Source organism: Melanerpes formicivorus, unplaced genomic scaffold (genome assembly GCF_026170545.1).
Source record: "Melanerpes formicivorus ecotype bairdi unplaced genomic scaffold, bMelFor1.0.p_v2 SCAF_4, whole genome shotgun sequence".
Lineage (NCBI taxonomy): Eukaryota > Metazoa > Chordata > Aves > Piciformes > Picidae > Melanerpes > Melanerpes formicivorus.
Window position 1 is genome coordinate 18,331,854 of NW_027142356.1, and position 15,047 is coordinate 18,346,900.

Genomic DNA, 15,047 nt, shown 5'->3' on the forward strand with positions numbered 1-15,047 from the left:
TTTTTATTTATCTGTTAGATTTATCTGTTAAAGGGAATGGATATCCTTTCTCTGATTTGAGTCAGCTGATACAAAGAAAGGTTAAGCTAATTGAAAAAGAATGAGCATACTCTAGTGAAAGTTACTATAATGTTTACGCGGGGGTGGGGCAAAGCAAGGAACAACCAACCAACCATGAGTATTGAAAAAGACCTGGAGATAAAACCTTGAAAATTTGTAGATGTCAAGACAGAATGCTGTAACTCACTTATGTTGGCACTGGGATTCAGAGGAAAGCTGACTGCAGGTTCATTACAGTTAATAAACAAGTTTTGCACCTGTGATTTCTCATATGTAACTCCTGCAAAGAGTCTTTCATTGATTTCACAGTGCAGGCACAGTGATTACACAGTGCAGGCACAGTGATTACACAGTGATTATGCAAAAACATCAGTGATGTGTGTTAAGGAATTTATAGATTGGCATCTGTGTTTTTAACTTAGATGGTCTGAAACAAAACTGGGTTTGGAATGAGAAACAAAGATTTTTCTGCTTGAAAATATTAAACTGAATATTTCAAGTGTTTAGGAGTTCTACAAATCTCTTTGGTAAAACAACTCTGCTTAAACTGGCCTCTTTGATAAAGATTTTCCATACTGAAAGTCAGCATTTCCTAACAGAAAATTCTTACTGAATGCTTAGTCTCTTTAAAAAATATTTAATAAGATCTCTGGGTCTTCTCTTTTACGCAAATCACCAGGATGATAGGCTTTGCATCCAAACTTTATTCTGAGCTTCCTTATTTTAATGGAACGATGACGAAGTATGCCCCTAGAAAAACACCAATACAGTAGTCACTGAGGTAAGGTAAATTTGTGCCTACTGACTTCAGTGTAGCTGTGTCTGTGGTGCCACCGGTGTGTCAACTATTTTGTCTATGCATATTGCACTTAACATATACACACACACACACATATGGTACTCAGATTTGGTATGAAGTATAAAATGGATAGACTGTTCTGAGTAACAGTTGCAAGCATTCCTAAAATTTGTTTTCTGGACTGAGTGTTGAGACTTGTGTGCAGGCTTGGAGGTGAAGATTTTTACAATGACTTAGATGAAAGGCACAATGGCTCTTGTAGTCTTGTGCAATGTGTCTGGTATGGACTTGTGATTTGAGGCCATTCTGGGCAATTACATGACCTCCTTCTACATAGAGACTATTTTTGCAAAATTCATGGGAATGCCTGACAGGGCAACAAGCAAACAAGTCCACTCTGCTGGCTTGCATAAATCTGTCTTATAAAATAAGTAGTAATAACAAGCAGATTTAGATCCTGCAACTGCTATGTGTAGGATTTTTTGTTATGTTGCTTTAATCTGCAGTCTACCTGTACCTTTAATTAATAAGTTAAATTATGTTGTGTCTGACAGAGTAATATCTATGCAACGGATAATAGAAACTGTGGTTCAAAGTGACAAATATTGTCAGATACTGAGTTTTATAACTCTGACATGTATATGGGCGTAAAGGTATGATTTCCCTCGCACTGAATTTCCTGACTACTTCTAACTTGAGTAGTATACCTTTGGAGGGATGCAAACAGCTTTATTAATACAGTTCCCACTTAATACAACTTTTATAGCTAATTTCCTGTGCATCAACTGGCAATTAGGCCACTTAATATAATCTCAACATGTATTTATAACTTAATTATTCTCTACCATTAGACAAAATGCCAAATGAGATAATTCTGTAGCTAATTTTGTATGTTATCCTGTAATAACACATAATACACCCTTGTTGGAGAAAGGGCTTTCAAAATGTTTTGATTTTGTATCTATGCAACTAAGATGAATCTAACAATTTTATTTCTATATAGTTTTGCAGGAAAAAAATACAAACCAACCCATGAAAGCCTCAAAGTGCAGTGAAAACATATCAGTCAAGATGGATTATTTTATTTTGGAAACAAAATGAGAAACAATTCTGAAACATACTAAATTTGAGCCTACTGGACATAGATGATATGGCTGCTGTTTTCTTGGTGGAAGTAGTAGAAGAGAGCAGTCTTTGTATCTCAAATAGCAGAGCATCCCTGCTGTTTAGAAAAATCCACTCAGCTGATGAAAACAGAGTTTCCACTTTTAACAGTGTTCAGAGTGTCTGCCCTGAATGATCACTGCATGGCACTTGAATTACAAAAAGAACAACGTTTGAGAGTTGCATTGAAAAACAGGACAGTTTAAAAAATACCCAAACCTTTTCTAGGTCTGTCTTCCCTAGGGTATGCGTGATCAACCAAAATCAGTCTGAGAGGAAACTGCAAACTTCCATGAAGTGTCCTTCAAAATAAAAAAGGTAAAATGTTGGCCTGTTAAGGGTATGTAAGACTATAAAGTCCTATAAATGAATTAGAGCAAAAGCACTATGCAAGAATTTGCTGATATTGTACAGTGGTCACACTTGATATAATATTGGCTTTCAGAATTTGCTCACATCAGAGAAAAAGCTGTGGTAATCATCAGCTTGAGCTGTTCCTGGCATCTTGTATGTCTCTTATGCCACATATGACTGGTGATCAGAAATAACAGTTACCATGAGCTAGCAGAGGTTCCTGAAGATGAGAATGATTAAAGTAGGCTGAATTTTTGCTGCTTAAGGAAATCTGAAGATTTCTGCAAGCCTCAGGAAAAAACGTGAACTTCCAAATGGCATGTGGCATGGCTACTAGTGTTAGGAGTTGTCTACATAGCAGAAACACTGGAACTCAGGCATTAAAACAAAAGAGGAAATTATAATGAAAAATGTCCACAAAAAAAATGGTGGATCCAGTCCCATTCACTTAATACAATTCATACAGTTGATAAAATTACGTTTGTGTTTTTTCCACTTAAACATATTGCACTACAGCTCCTTATTACGCTAAAAAGAGAGATAATTAACAAGATGAATGATTGTTCTTGGTAATTTTAGTAAATACAATACCATGGTAATAATTTCAGTGATTTACACTGCTTAAAATAATTGCATGCGGTAAATTAATAAATATTTAATTTTGTTCTAATGTTAGGTGGCAAAGATTAGCAGTGAGAGTCTGGTTGTCATTTTCTGCAAGCTGTCTTATCTTCAGTTGTGCTTGCTGAGAATCTGGCATTTAAAAAGAATAAACTTTTTTTTTTTTTAATTAATTTGATCCAGTACCTTTTAAATTGAGATTAGTTGCTTTTTTTGGACACAGCAACTCAGATTCGCCTGAGACTAGTTTTTTTAATTGTATGCTCTCCAACCCTCTAATAAGAGAGTGAGAGTCACCGTGTGTACTTACACAATATTAGATGCAGAAGTGTACTGTTTGTTGCTAAAAAATATCTCTGTGCTTCAGAAGCTATGAGAAGGTTTTCTAGAGAGTAAATCTGCATATAGCTTTCTATGCCATAAATCAGAAAGGGTTATGGATGGTTGTGGTTTAGCACCTATGTGTCAAAAGTTAGCATAAGGAAGATCAATGTGACACATATTATTGTTCTCTGTGTTACTAGGTGATGGGAAAGTAATGGCATTTACTGTGACCTAAGTAGCTGTGGCCTATTGCTAAAAGTTACCTAATCAATTTAATTATTTTTTCCCAAAATTTGCATACTGACAAACCAGTTTGCATGGGCACAGTTCTGCTCTGTGAATGGATTGCAACAAAGATCTGTACCAACTCAAAGTCCTCTTTATCTCCTCCTCTGGTTGCCTCTGTGATGAAATTCCATGAAGTGACACATTAGGTGGGGTCATTTTCTTCTCAACCATAATTTTTTTTGAATGCATTTAGTATATTGGCTAACAAATTTCAAAGTAATCTTCTACGAATATTCCCTGTGCCTAAGGAAATGGGAACAAGGAGATTCTGTATGAGAATGACTTATACCTAGAAGTTACAGTATAACACAGGCTCCTTGGTTCTTTATATCTTACAGCACCTTTCATCAACAAAGAATATTTCTAATGCAAAAGTCTTTTTTCAGCATCATCTTTAAGCTATAACAGAAAATCCCACTGGAACCAGACACTATTCACCCTCATACAGCTATCCTGTTTAAACCCAGATCCCAAATTTCAATTTTCTGCATCATTTGCTTTAGCAGTTGAGAGATTTACACACATGTTCACATCTCTGAAACTGATTTTGCAAGGCAAAAGGACAACCATGAGAGTGAGTGCTCAAAAACTAAGTTTTGTGGTCCATAAGAAGTCAACATGTAGAGTATTACAGGCTGTATATGAAAACCCTGCCTTCAAGTGAATCACTCTTCCCTTAAGGGTATTTAATGAGTATTAAAGGGTATTAAAGATGTAAATTATCTTTAAATTAAGATTTTTATTCAGTGCTGCTGGATGTTAAATATTTCTTGTCACTGCTGCCTAAGACTCGTGAGCATTTAGGATGCTAAAGAATTGAGTTTAAAATAAAGTTTGAGTCTGATGTCTGGTTATTTGCTGACATCTCCATTAAGAGAGACATTTTGAATGAAAATATTTGTCTTTGATCTATAGTTAATTGTATCTGAGCAAGACTGTGATTTGTGCAGCTGGATGTATTTGCCTCAAGTTTAGTGAAAGTGCAGCTGATAATATAATGAGGGGGGGAAAATACCATAAAAACTGACCTAGAGTTTCTTACAGTTTCTGCAAGGGTGTAGGTAGAGGGGCTAAAAGGTCCTCCACAGTTAACTCACCAACTGAAGGCAATTTAAAAATACTGTTTAGGTGCTTACAATTCATCTCATATTAGCTTTCTCTTAAGAGAGGGAAAGTCTATTGCAAATATGAACAATTGGAGTGCCCATCTGCTTTTGGGACATAAACTTACAATATTGGTCAGACGGTTAATATGGATTAAAATGCTGCCAAATCTGTATTCCAACAAAAGAGGTTGAGATTGCTTTTCTGGCAGAACACTGACTCTTAGTAATTTATCTTAATATTCTATTTATATAAGAGCTGTAAGTTTTAGCATACATGATTAATGAAGGTTGATTTGACTGCCCTTTTTATTTCCTGTGCCTTCCACAACATTATAAAGGTGGCAGATTGCTAATCAAGAATCCTTGATACTTTGTCCAAACTCAAAGGTGAGTTTCTCAGAAATTATAATTACCTGTAATTCCACCAATGATCTTTTTGGCTATGAGTCACAGTTAAACTATTAATCTTTTCCAAGTATCTTTATTACAAAATGAGACCAAACTAATAAATAGCTTTTCATTACTCAGAAAACTGTTTCCTCTTTTAGTTTTAGCTCTGACACTGCATCAGTTGTTTAATGAAACTATAGATGGCAACAGTTTGCAGTGACACTGTTCTATATATTACATAGGACCTCAGTCCATTTTTTAACTGTATTGCCATATGCGTTTGCAGCTCATGCTTACATATTCAGATTATACCCACTGAGCTTATTTTATTCTGAGCTTTTACAAGAATCTTATACTGTTAGAAGATCATGGCTCTTAAACAGATGCTAACTATTCTGAACCAGTGTAATGCTGCTATTTTGTCAACTCTGGTGCTTAAGCAACCCACTAACTGGATAAGCAGTTGCTACATCTGCTCTGGCTGAATCACCGCAAAAGTGAATCTATAAATTACACATATTTCTGTCATTGACTCTGGTTACTTCACAGAAGAATATGCTGGTTGTTTTTCATGTACACAAATACTGGCATCTGACCTGTAACTCATCTGTGGGTGTACTGGGTCTGGCTAGGAGAGAATTAGTTTTCCTTATAGCAGCCTTAATGTTGCTATACTTTGTATTTGTGAGTAAAACAGTGTTGATAATACATCTACGTTTTAGCCATTGCTGAGCAGTGTCTTCAACCGTCCCTTCTGACCCAATGCATTCTATGATTCTATGATTTTGGACTTCAAAACTTGTATTTGTCCTTAGAGATATATTTCTTCTGACTAGATGGATAAACTGGTATGGTAGTTTCAGGCTATGCCTTTAAAATTTAGCTGCAGATTTTGAGCAGAAAAGTATAAACAAATCACTATTGGGTGTAAAAAGGAAAACAAAGGATTGCTCTAAACAAGTTCCTGGGATAAATGTCTGGGGTAAATGGAACTGTACCATAACAATTCTTCACATTTCATTCCTTTTCTCTTCTCCTCTGATCCCAGCTGTTCTGCTTTGCCTGGGAGAAGATAATGCTTCTGGCTGACTTTGAGATAAACCTAACCCACTGCTTTTCGATCAGCTTCTCTCTCTCTTGGTACAGGGGGTCTGGGAAATTTGGGGGGGAGGGGGTAGTGGAGCAGCTTCCCTGGTTTTTTTGACCAGGGGTGTTTTTGTGTTGTTTGCTAATTGTAAGTATCTGTATAATGTTGTAAGTACTGTATATTTTGTACATATTCATTGCACTCCATTGTAGAGTGTAGGGGTTTTTTGCTTGTAAATACAGCTTCATTTGCTTCTAATAGAGCTAGTCTGGCTAAAAGTTAATGCTGGGGGAATCTTTAACCCACCACAACTGGATGGACCTGCTGCCCCAGAATGGTATTACCATTTAGTTTTTATCCCTTTCTTGTTATTTGCCTGTATTATAGCTTTTCTATTGTTTTTCACAATTTCCGGTGTTTCTCTGGATTATGAGTTAATAGTTGCTCTCTTCCTTCCCACATTAATCCCTGTCACAATCTAAACAGATGTAAAGCAAATATCTCTTAAAATTAAGCATTTCATGGAATCACAGAAAGCATCTAGTTGGAAGAGACCTCAAAAATCATCCAGTCCAAACTTAGACCCAGCACTTTATTTTGTTCAATTTTATATTAAGCGAGATTAAGTTTGTTTATCACTGCGGAACAAGAGAAGTAGTAAGAAATCTTAATGCCTGAAAATGGTGCATGAATTATGCTTCTGTCCACAGCTGTTCAACAGGATTGTACCTTTGGGCAGTCACATCTCTTATCTTCTATGTTGAATATAGGACTAATATTTTTAAAACCCTCTCTGGCCTATGTAATCAATGTCCTATACTAGTATAAGACTAAGGAAGAAATACCCTATTTCTTTTGATTGATTGATTGATTGAAATGGATGGGGAAGGTATGAGTGACACTTGTTAGTTTTAGACAGACTAGGAAATATTTATTTTTCTGATTCTCCCTCATGCTCTGTGAATTTCCCTGTAAGATGCTCTTCTCCATAAAGGTTTCAGTATAACTCATTCTTCAAGGAGAAATGAAGTTTCACAACTATCTGCTGGATGTCCATGTGCAAAAGGCCTGTGAAACAGACAGACAGCGAACAGTGTGTGTTTCCAACAGAACCTTAAATACCAGCTTGGCAGCCCATTGTGTATTCTGTCAACAACTGAGCAATCCCTATCTAGACTTTGTACCCTATAATAATCTTTTTCTTCTAAGTGCTTGTATGACTGTTTTGGAGTGAGTTCATGGTTACAGCTATTGCTGCTGTCCTTGGTGGTCCTTTTCACATATTAATCACCATCTGTGTAAATACATTATTTCTTAAATGGTTTTGATGCCTTCACTTAGCTTCAGTTCATGCCTTCCTGCTTTAGATGTTGCATTTTCTCACTGAATAACCCATTGCCATCAACCTTTCTTAGGTCAACCTTTGCAGTACTTTGCACAGCCACATTAACTGACATTAAATGACTGTTAATCTCTTTTTTTTTTTTTTTTCAAGTGGAAACTAACTTAATTTTCTTAATCTAAGCCCTTCTTACTAACATTTCCCACATCTCATCTTCTACATTGCAAAACATATATAATGAAAGTCTAAGACTATATGTTAGACCTGGTGAAAAAGCTAATAAGAACATCTGCTTCAATGTATTTTACTCCATATCCATTATCTGCTAGTTAATGTTCTTGTCTGAATTTGATGGATCCCAGAGTTTAAAAACCTCAGTGCTGAAGTACTGCAAGAGCAGAGGTAACATTTTTGGACTACCTTGGAGTACCACCTTATGCTTATTATGTATTTTATTTTACTTTTTGTTTTCTACTTTATTTTATTGTATAGTTTACAGAGTCTTGCATGAAAAATGAAAGTTCTGGTATTAAATTGGAGCTAAAGATATAGTCAGATCTCTTCTTAATATGCAGCATTTTCTGTGTGAGGATCCAGATGAATCTTATTGCTACCAATTTATTTTCAGACAGGAGAAGACCATTTTCCACCATCACAAACAGTAGGTGTTTGATTAAGAACAAGGGTGTCATCAATAGCTATTTTCCTATAATGTTCTACAGAAAAGATTAAAAGCTACAGGGAGAGAGAATGAAAGGTAGTTGTTCTTTGTTTTCCAGAAGCCCTTCAAAAGTAGGCACATCACAGGTGTTTTTTTGGGTACTGGACCATATGTCAACTACAAAAGGAAAACAAAACACCAGGCATGTCCTCCCTCCAAATTCCACAAAAAACACCACTCCATTTCTGTCTGCGTTGAGAAAAAGTCCTTTCCTGAGTGTAAACTTTTTAATAATTTTATCATCAAACGTTGGTGATTGCAGAACTCTTGTGTGATAACTCACCTTGCAAAAAATGTGTAGGTGGAATCCAGAGCAAATAAGAATATAAGCCAGTCTCTCAATTCTTCAGTTAGATAAACATGTGCTTTGAAAAACTTACTCTATATTATTCACCCTTGTTTGTGTTAGTCAACTGCTTCTCAGTCACCACTGAAAACCACTACCATTTGAATTTTCTATAGTGGAACCTGGTCTTAAGTTTGCAAGAAGCCAAAGGCAATTTTTTAACTGGTTCTTGAGTTGTGAATTTCATCTGCAGCTAAGAAACTTGGGGTTTTATTTGCACTGTAATTTTATATTTATTTTTTTTTTAAGAAAGGAATAATTTGTTTATAACTTTAAAAATGTAAGGTGTCTATAAATATGTGGCAAGTGGCACCAAAAGGCCTTGAGGAACACATATTAAATTTGATTTATTGTAGTAAACTAGCTTTATTCTTGTTCAGCTTTGTAGAATCTGCAGCGCCTGAGTGTTTGTTCGCAGTGAATTTCAAGTGTCTCCAAAGGTCAAGGACAATCTTACTTCCAAATGGAAGAAAAGAGAATGACATTTCATTGATTGTAACTTCAAAATTAATTTATTTAATTTTGCTTTTTATAAAATGTATTGACATACTTTTTTGTGTACTGAGCTCTCACAGTTTGAAATCACCACTAAGATTCCCTGCCCTTGACTTGATTTTAGCTGTGGTGTGTGGTATTCCTTATAGTTTCTTTTATCCACATAAAATGACAGCTCTGCTATGCTATATCAGGATGAAGGTACTGAAGTGGGAAAGCTACAATTTTTTTGTAGCTGCTTTCTGTGCAGTGGCAAGCATATTTCATATGAATAGGAGAAACAGAAACACACCCTAGGATTGGCTTTAGCTTAATGGTTAGGCTGATTATGAAGATGACCAGATCAGATCCATGCTTGCCTAAACAGAAAAGATGTTTGGTTTTGGTTTTTTTTCCCATGCCTTGGAGGTGAAGAACAAAAGAATAAAATGTAATAGTTGCAGGTTTTGCATGATTTAACAAAGGAAATTGAGATTAGACATAAGAAAAAATACTTTATAATGACAAGGGTTAAGCACTGGGACAGCTTTCCCAGAGAAGCTGTAAAATTTCCATCACTAGAGGTTTTCAGAATGAGTGGCTAAAGTCCTGAACAACCTTTGAGTTTAGTCCTACTAAGCAGAAGTGTGGACTACATGACTTTAAGGGGTCCCTACCAGCCTAGTCTGTTCTATGACTCTCACTGCAACATTCAGAGCCTTTACACAGACTGTGAGAAATACAAATTGCCATGCTCTGTTTAACTTAAAAGAGAGAGATCTGCATCAGGGGATCCTATATTCTATTGACTACCAAGTCCACCATGCACTTAATGTCAGTTTCTTTGTTTCTTGACACCTGCATGCCATTGAATAGCTGAAAAAGGAAGGGTGTTGGAGACATCCATTAATTAGCCTCATTCTGCCTTTAGTTCCTAATTAATGTAGTGCATCTACTTTTCAGTCAGTTGTTTTCTGGAGGGTCCTTGTTGAGGTACTTAATTTTCTTGCACTGCCAATCCAGTTAAAGCATCTAACATGATGCAGAAAATGCCACCATAGGTCCAGCCCCAGCTGACACCCAGTAGCCCCATGAATTTCCTTGGGAACATCTAGTGGTTGATGTTGGGTGTCAGGTTCTTGTTTATCAGAAGACATTTATATTTATTGCAATATATTGCACACACACATTTAATCTCTTTGCTTTAATTTGCAGCCTCCTCTCAGGGAATCTAAAAAAAAAAAAAAGAATTAAGACACATAATTTATTTTCCATTTGTGGTCCTGGTGACTTTATCCTCCTGTTACTTGGATGGGATGAGAACTGGTGCTCATTTGTAAATCAGAAACAATTATTTCATTCTGAGTCTTGTGCCTGACTGTGGTATCATGCTTTTTATTTTCTAGTATTGAGGTTGCTTGAAGAATCAGAGGCAGAATTCTGTCTTGGCTTTTGTTAACACATAGGACTACTGCAGTTACTTTCACTCTGGAAGTAATTTGGTGCAAAGTAGATAGAGGTAAAAGTGTTTTTCTATGCATTGTAAACTGGCAGAGTCACTGTCTTTTCCTGGAATCCCAGATGTGTGGACCCATGCCTTCTCCAGTCTGGAAGTAAGTGTCCCATTTCGTATACTGCACAATTCATCAGGGCTCATTAAGGGCACTGGTCACTCAAATGCTTTCTCACAACTTCAGAGCCAGAGCTGACAGGGCTGAAGCTAATCAGAAGCACTGCTAAACAGCATATCTGTGCATCTGTCTGTAAGCAGCCATGTCACCACTTTCCATCAGTGTGCAGGTATGTGGAATGCCAAATAAAGCACCAGCTAAAAGCTTCTGTCCCAAGAGAAGTAAGGATGTCTTTCTTACCAGAGGTGAGAGCAATTAAGACCTCAGTAGCCAGCTCTTTCTTGATCTTTCCTCTAGAGAGAATAATTTGTAACTAACAGATTATGCCAGATACAGTCTAGAGCATCACAACGATCAGGCACATGTATCCATGTATTGTATCAGTGCCATTCTTATTAGTATGGATACCAGTATTGTTTGGAGAACTGCAGGGACCTTTGAGACAATGTCAATCTAGTCCAAAGGAGCAGAAATAAGAAGACAAATCATTTATCTGCCCTGTGAGACTGCCCTTTTATCAAGCTGTTGGCAGAAAAGTCAGCAGGTGGGGAGAGGAAATGAACTGTGTGCTTTCTCTTACACAGATTTATGCTTGTTCACTGCAAACAAGGCAGTATATATAATGGATGTTCCTTTTAATTAGACTAGTGTAAAATTTGCAATTACAGCTAGTGAGAGCACTTTTATGTCTGAATATATAAATCATTTCAGAATCATTGGTGAAACTTCATAAGGGGGTAACTTGGTTTCCAAAGTCTACATTTATTTGCTTTCTTTCATAAACAAGAATGCCTTCAAAGCTATGTACTTTATATACATTTCACTTATTACAAAAGGCTGGACAATATAGGTAACAAAATACTTCATATTGGCTGATGATGTTGCTTTCTATTTAGTGTTAGAAATCACTGATAACTCCAAAGAAGCTTAAAATTCTGGGGAGATTCTCAAATGTGCTAGTAAGTGTAAGAACTGAGTTGGCTTCTGTCCTTTATGCACAGTTGTTCTGGACTAAGACCACAGTGAAACAGATTGCAGAAGCATCTGATTTGGGACTCCAATGCAACAGAACCCAAGTTAACTGCATTCCCCACTTGGCTCTGCATAAGAATTTTTGATGCTTTAATTTCATGGAGCTCAAGGTAACAAATTTTCAGTGAATACAACTAACTTTGGGTTTGATTTGCTATGGTTCAGAAGTGGTTAACCTTTATCTACATGTGAGGTCACCTGGAAACGAGTCCTTTTTTTTTTACCATACCTTCCCTCAGAAGCCCACCAGTCTGAACCAGCTTTGCATTGAGACAGTTCTGAGTCTTCCTATCCAGGGCATGATTAATCCACCTGGATGTGATTATAAATGGTTAATCCCTTTGGATAAACCATGGATGATGGGAATTTACTAAGCCCCTACCACATAAGAAATATCATTACTCAGTGACTCTAATAGCAGTTCATATGAGCTAAAATAGACTAGCCTGTTTTACCAGAAAAACAAACAACTGAAAAAATTAAGGGGAGTTGGGATTTTATCTCAACCAAGGATTACATTTGGAAGGATTTTAAAAAGTGGATTAAAAAAGATTAATTCAAAATAATCTCCACAGTTCAATGGGATTCCAAATTGTATTAATTTATTTTAAAATGTTTTTAAAGTTGTTTTTAAAAGCAATTTTTCCCCCTTGTTGTATAAACTCTCACCTTCCAGTTTGTATCCTACCATGGGTTAGTTCATAGGTAATTAATTTTCACTGTAATGAGTATTGATTCATAATTCTGTAAGCCCCATTAACTTCAGTCCTATACCTAAATATATCCAAATTACAAGTAAGAAAGACCACAAAATGCCAGTTTCTGACCTAACCCTAGCTTGAACCTTGATGTTTTCTGTCTGATGGAATTAGAAATCCATTCTCAAAATACTGATTTTATATCGGTTTTTACAGAGACAGAACTCAACAAGAAAGTGCTTGAAATAAGAAAACACTGAGGGCAAAGACATGTCTATTGTTACAGTATTCCTGTTGTTACTTGGGAAAAAAACAGTCAAGATGCTTTGAACAAAAGTGAGGTTAGAAACATTCACAAAATGGAAATAAAGCTTATGGAAGCTGGAATAACATGGAGGAAACAATGTGCTGTGGGTTCTCTACAGTCAAATTTCTCTGTTTCCTTCAAATGTGTTAAATGAGTGCTCTTTAAACTTGTGAAAATGTTCTGATTCCTGATAGGTCTATACATTTCATTTTTTCCTCTGAAAAAATGAAATGGAAGATTTGGATCATTGAACAGATTATAAAGCTTGTAAGTAGATGGAATTTAGGTCTGTGATAGATGGGGAGAGGTGGCTGTTTTGTGGGTAGCACAAAGGTACTTACATTAAATTAATTCTGTGTCCTCTGTGTGGTAAGGAGGTCAACCCAGATCCAAATGGTTTGTTTAGCTTGCTCTTTCTTTCTTTTATGCCTGATAATAGAAAGAATGAAAAACCCTTTCTTAATAGGGCCAGAAATAAAACTGGGAAGAAAGCTATTCAAGAGGAAATTAAATATAATTTTTATGAATGAACTCATCCATAGTGAGAAGAGTCAGAAAACAGTTTATTTCATACTGATTTTTATTAACAAAACAAAAGAGTATGTGGATAATTCTTTCTGAAAAAAACCTCGGATCATACAGAGTATCAGATCTAGCAGAACAATGAGATATCATCTTTTATTCCACTTACTTTCCAGCTGAGAAGAGTAACAATTCTCCCATAGTCCAGACAATGTAACAGGAGCCTGCCAGTTGTGTTGGGTTTGGTTTATTTTTTATGAAGAGCAAGAGGATTGCTCTCGCTTCATACTTACAATAATTTAAAAGCCAATTAGATTGCTAGCTGGTTTAGATTCCTCACATGTAGGCAAAAAAGAGCCTATCCAATTTTAAGGTATTTGAAACAGGCTCTCTACTCTCATGTATTTTTTATAAAAGCATATGATTTTTCTAATGATACCTCAATAAGCAGACATCCCTGTAGTGGGTTGAGAGAGAAGGCCAACTTGCTCTCCCCCACAAAGAGGAAAAAAAACCCCACAGCTAACTCAGTCGGAGAAGCAGAAGGAATGCTATATTTTACAAGCAATGTGGAAAGGCAGGTTAGATATACACAATATATACAGTATTTACAATATATGTACAGAAATATACAGCAAGGAAAAAAAAAAGAAAATACAGGAATGAAGTTCCCTCCTCCAGACAGAGGAGGGTTCCCCCCCCCCCCCCCCCCGTACCCCATTCTCTCCCCCTACCTCCCTTTTTTCCCAAAAAGGGTTAGAAAGAGAGAAAAAGGCAGTTATTAAGGAAGTTAGTAGGCCCCATGCAGGATTAGTGCTTATCTTTATCCAAGGTCACTCTGGCTAGGAGCCCAGAAGCAGGCAAGCTGGAAGGGAGAGGGAAAGGAATGAATGAACTGAGAAAAAATTCCAGCTGCACTAAAACTTAAAACTGCATTCTACCAATCCACCAATGAAATTCGTTTAGACCTGTCTTTTGTTTACAAAATATTCAGCCAGAGTGTCCCAGCACTGTCCCTTTCTTAAAGGCACAGCCTCAAATGGTCACAATCCCCTTGCCATTAATAAGTATTTCTGTTCACAACTGCTATACTGTGATACAGACCCCTTGGTTTTAGTGAGCTATTTAATTACTTAAGTAAAAATAAATTACAAGGCATAATAGAGAAATAAAATAAAAATTAATACTATATTTTATTTAATGTATTATTGCATACATTAATATAAATATATCTACATAATAAATATATGAGTAGTTATATTCTGATACAGACCTATTGGATTGAATGAGCTATTTCAATATTTATGTAAGCTTCTTAATAAAATGGGGGTGGTACCTAAGATTTTTTTCCCCTGTGTACTTTCCCTGTTACAAAAGTAGGACAGAAAAACAATGAGCCCAAAACCCATTTACCAACAAAGTAGTTTTGAGCACAGCTTTAGGTAGTGACTCATCACAAATTCATACAGGCATTTTCCTTTATGAAATTACTTCAGTTTTCTTTGAAAGAAGGTAAGTTGATTCTTCTCTGTTCTGCTAGGCTGTAGAATATCCTTCGATGCTCTATGTACAACAGACATCTGCTATAAATGTTAGGATTTTAACCAGTTTTGACATAATTGCACTTGTGAACTACATCTTCAAATGATCACTGCTAAATATTCGCAGGGGGTTGTGATGGTTTGAATCAGGACAAAATGGGTCAAACTGAACCAGTGAGTTAACCTGACTATTTTCCCAATGGCAAAGTGAGGGAAAAGTATCACTCAAAAACTCAGGAT

The 15,047-nt window shown here is 36.3% G+C and overlaps 1 long non-coding RNA gene across 1 annotated transcript in view; it reads right to left on the minus strand.

The window, feature by feature from the left end:
- Window positions 1-9,166: 9,166 nt before the first annotated feature.
- LOC137461362 (uncharacterized) overlaps window positions 9,167-15,047 on the minus strand; it is a 33,279-nt gene continuing 27,398 nt past the window's right edge. Inside the window, exons 3-4 of the long non-coding RNA XR_010993347.1 lie at window positions 13,086-13,173; window positions 9,167-10,307 (exon numbers count right to left, since the gene is read on the minus strand). This is a non-coding gene — a long non-coding RNA (uncharacterized lncRNA). The remainder of the gene's footprint in view (window positions 10,308-13,085; window positions 13,174-15,047) is intronic.